The sequence below is a fragment of the Notechis scutatus genome, chromosome 1 (assembly GCF_049901735.1).
Source record: "Notechis scutatus isolate UNSWTSFEM ecotype Mainland chromosome 1, rNotScu1.2, whole genome shotgun sequence".
In the NCBI taxonomy this organism is placed as follows: domain Eukaryota; kingdom Metazoa; phylum Chordata; class Lepidosauria; order Squamata; family Elapidae; genus Notechis; species Notechis scutatus.
The window spans coordinates 203,156,540-203,161,298 of record NC_142009.1 but is presented as its reverse complement, the minus strand read 5'-3'; the positions used below and the strand labels follow the sequence as shown (position 1 = coordinate 203,161,298).

The window sequence follows — 4,759 nt, the reverse complement described above, 5'->3', positions numbered from 1 at the left end:
CAGAACTAGGACTACTGCAATAGACCCGTGAGCAGGAAAAGGTGTAGCAAACTGTTGGGGGTAGCTGGAAGGTGAGACAAGCAGAAAACCTCACAGGTACCAGGCCAGGAAGAAAAAGGCAAGGAATTATGCTGCAGCTTCAATGACAAAAGCAAAAATAAGGCCTGAGAAGAGGAATAGGGTCTCTGCAATCTGGTAGAGAGCAGCAAGGCAAGAAGACTCTAGCTTCTGGTCTTTCAGAAGAGTCCATGAAGCCACCAAGCTTTTTGCTTGGTTCTAATTCGTCACCAGCCTTCAGGAGCCATTCTCTGTAGGCTGGTCTCTCAGTTGAATACTGGTAGAAATCTGGAAGTAAGAGGGGAGAAAAGATGACAAGATCAAAGTGATTTTTCAGAACCTAGCTATCATGATGTTCAAGCAAAAATGGGTGGCGAGGGGTTGGTATGTGAGCAGGCTCTCAGGGACCTCTTTAATCTAATGATTTGGCTTTAAAAACAGAAACACAAATTCTAAAATGAAACAGCAATCAAACTCTGAAAAACATCCCACGGTGAAGTGGGTTTCTGCAAGGAATACAAAGAACACATCACAGAGACAGACCCTTAAGATGATACCATGATCTATTAAAGGTTGTCTCATGGGCGGGGCAAAGGAGCAGGATAAGTGATCACCTTATTTCAAAAGTATCCCAACTTGAGGCTGCTGATAAAGTAGAACACAGAAAGGTAAGAAGAGCAATCCAGCATTCTGATCTTAAAGCAAAGGAAATCCTTCGTTCCAGGAAGTGGCAGAAGAGAGGGAGAAAGTCCTGTGTGGCATGTGGCAAGGAAATGAAAAGTCGCATCAAGAAATCAAATTAAAAGATAGTGAAATTGCTCATCTAAAAGAAGGAACTGAAGAACTGGCAGAGTTAGCTGGCCAGGCACATTATACAGCAAATATGATAAAGCAAATAACTGGATAAGGACCAGAAAGCCTTTTGAAAAAATTAGAGCTGAAGAGGAAATTGCATATGAAGGAAACAATTTTGCTGAGGAGGAGTTAGATGGTGAATCAGAAGAGAAATATTCAAAATTCTCCATTAATTCTATAGAGATAGTTGCAGATGTGCTCATTACTGAGAAAATAAAATCTGAAAGTATTATGCCTCCAAAGGAGTGGGGAGGGGGAAGCAGAAAATCTCCTGAAGACTACACATTTATCTGAGATTTGGAGGATGGGATGTCGTCACCAAGTGTAACAGAATGAGTAACAGTCTTGTCAGAAGTACTTGACTGTATCTAGTCACTTGATAAATTGAAAACGCTATGTATTTCAGCTTGAAAATGGCTTTTATTCATATGCTAAGGGATGTGTAAATTACCAATAAACTGACTCAGACAGTTTAATGATAGTCAAGGGAAAATGGTGGATGAAATCGTTGGGCATTAGGGTAGATGCACAGCAGCTGAAGTCAGCCATCTAACTCAAAGTCAGGAAGAAAGAGGAAAGATATCGTGACCAAAAATGTCAACAGAGAGTAACAAGAAAAGAATGAGATATATTTTTCAGAAAATCAGAGAAATCACACACAAAATTTAAAATTAAAATTTGCAACTAAGATAGGAAAAATTGAAAGGATGATTATGATTTATCTCACTTTATTTGGTGATAAGAGATGGAATATGGGATAAACAGATAAATATATGTAACGTTACAGTTATAAACGTGTTTATACGTGATGAAGGTTGAAAGTCACTTCTTTATATAGTTCTTTTCTCTTTACAATATTCTTACTTTTTTCTTTCTTCTCTTTTTCTTTTTTCTTTCTTTTTCTCTGTATTTTTTACTCCTTCTATTTTTTAAGTTTAGTGAGTATTAGATTTTATCACTATAATCAACATTCTTAATAAAGATATATACAAAATATACACAAAGGAAACAAGTCAACTAGAAAGTAATATATGAAAAGCAGAAAAGCAATTGGCAAATGAGAAAATATCAGGTACAGATGAAATACCTAAACTATTTAAAGATATAGGAGAAGAAGCAGTTAAAATGCTAATGTCAACAAACATGTGGCCTAGAGGATATGAAGATCAATGTTTATAGCTACGCCTATGAAGACAGCAGACCCAAGGGAGTGTGCAAATTACCAAACCATACTGAACCATGTAAATATACCAAACAATACTAATTCAACACAGAATCTTTTAAGTTCTTCCATATAAGAACAGAGACCTACATGGAAAGAGGAACGTCAAATGAACGCACATGTTTCAGAAAAGGGAAATAGAATGTGAAATCAGATAGCTACCATAAGAAGTATGAGCAGGAGGATTACATTTGCTTTACTGCCTATAGCAATAGATGGAATACATTAAGGCAACTGGATGTTCCAGAACAGCTTATTATTCTAAAAAATATATATATTTCCTTGACTGAGAAACAATTGTAAAACTAAACATTGAGAAATAGAATGGCTCATAGTAGGAATGACACCACATTATGCAGATTCTTCTTGTATTTGTTTAATGTATGGAAATTTAACTGCCAAGAGTCATTGGGAGTTAAGCAGCAATGTAAATTTAATAAATAAATAAACCTTGTTATAAGAATGGCCGAATTTTGCAGACGTCACCCGCACAAATACCATTGTAATTTCTAAACAAAGTTAACAGGATTTCTATACCCATATTGTAGCATGTTTGCTATAATGTCTTCTTGTGAGGAAGGGAGGAAGGGAAAAATATTGTCAGCAATGGAAGGGAGAAAAATAAAGATCAGCTGTCTAGAGCTGTGAGCCCTTCAGAAAGCTCAGATACCAGGCTCTTCCCACATAATTGCCAATTGAAGTTGACTGAGCCCCCTTTTGGTGTTTTCTGAGTGAGGGGTCCTTAGTGCTTTCTGAGTTTCAGATCTTCCGGCAACCAGCCAAGAAGACCGCTAAGAAGAAAAGCAGGAAAATCCATGTTGGAATAATCTTTCTGAGGCTGCTCCCAAAAGCCGAAGGAAAGTCATTTTTTATGCAGAATAATAAATTCTGCTTCTGTGGATGGAGAATTATCAGATCTCAACATTAAAAGACTTATGTATAAACAATAGTATTCAGGTGTGTAAAATGAAACAATAAAATACATTAAAATACAGGACTTAACACTTGATCAACAGCAACAATAAAATAGTCACATAAAGGCATGAGAAATCTGTCTACACCATCATTCTGGAATTGAAATAGATACGGTTTGCCAATCTTCTCCAACAATATTTCTTTTGGCACAAGAAGAGGCTCAGAAACATGAAAAGGTGGCACAGACATGAAGCCTCTCAGAAATCTACTCTTCATGGTTAACAAGGGGAAGGATATTTCACTGCCTTGGCATCTCCAGCTACATCTGGAGCAGAGGTGCTAATTCAGCAGGTTCTGACCAGTTCTGGAGAACCAGTAGTGGAAATTTTGAGTAGTTCAGAGAATCGGCCAATACCACCTCTGATTGGCCTCACCCCATCTATTCTCTGCCTCTCGAGTCCCAGCTGATTGGCTGGGTCTTCTTTTGTTGCCCTGCACAGGAGAACGGAGCTGGAAAGCAGGTTAGTGGAGTTGGGAGGGAGTGGGATTTTGCAGAAACTTTCCCCCTAGAGTGGGGTGGGAATGGAGATTTTACAGTATCCTTCCCCTGCCATGTCCACCAAACCATGCCCACAGAACCGGTAGTAAAAAAAATATTGAATCCCACCACTGATCTAGAGTAAACTCTGTCCAAAATCCTGGGTACCTTCAGTGCAAAGTGTACTAATGGAGATAGCCAACAGTTTGATTTTATCTTTCTCTATCTTTTCACAGTGTGTTTCTTACTTGATTTGGGTCTTTCAGCTCAGCTCTGATTCTTGGAATGGGCAGTAAAAGTTCAGCATTCAAGGCCATCTTGATTTGAGTATGGCAGTCCGAAACCCTCATCCTCCCCAGCATTCATGTATAATATCAATATCAGCACTCCAATTCTTTGGCATCCCTGTGCTGTGGGATTATCACAAACTACACAATTTTAGCAGGAAGTTGAACCCATAAGACAGTACAGTTGTTGGGGTTTTTTAAATCTCGTTTTGTGCCCTTTGGTTTAACTGACAGGGGAGGTTTAATACGTAAATATTGAGCAGAATCTCTAAGAAACTACTCCTGGAAGGCAGGAGATAAAACTTTTCAATAAAGTCGCTCTGGACAAAATTGGAAGATGTTGAATTTTAACCTCAGCAATAAGAGAGAATAACCACATTACTTGTTAAGTAAAACTAAATCACCACATTCAAGACGATCGAGCAGAGCAGAGTGCAAGTTCATTCGTGAGCTCTTAACAATTCTTCAGGACTGAGTGTTCCAGTGTCAGATGTATAATTGCTTCTTTTCACATGAGGACATGTTGACCTGACATGTTTCACAAGGATGTTGGGAAGGAAATGCTTCTTAGCCAAAGGATTGCTTCTTCTGAAATAAATGAATTTCCAGGAGCTTTTTAAACTAACAGCTGACTTCAGTATTTCCTTTAAAGCTTTAATGCATTGTATACATTGCTCTGATATTGACCCTAACTGCTATGTTCAAAAGAGGGTTTTCAGCACTGCACAAAACCCCTTTGCCCTGAAAGGCATTCCTCAGCCCTAAAAGAGAATGTATTACAGGTTGTTGTGGCCCGCCAGCAGAACTAGCGGCAGACTCCAGCAGTGAAAGTGGTTGGGGAGGAACATGGGCCAGTCCTGGAGTCTGGGGAAGGTTCTGACGAGT

The 4,759-nt window shown here is 38.8% G+C and overlaps 1 pseudogene; it reads left to right on the top strand.

Moving 5' to 3' along the window:
• The first annotated feature begins 511 nt into the window (after positions 1-511).
• Positions 512-1,206, top strand: LOC113415917 (geminin-like; annotated as a pseudogene).
• The last annotated feature ends 3,553 nt before the right edge of the window (positions 1,207-4,759 follow it).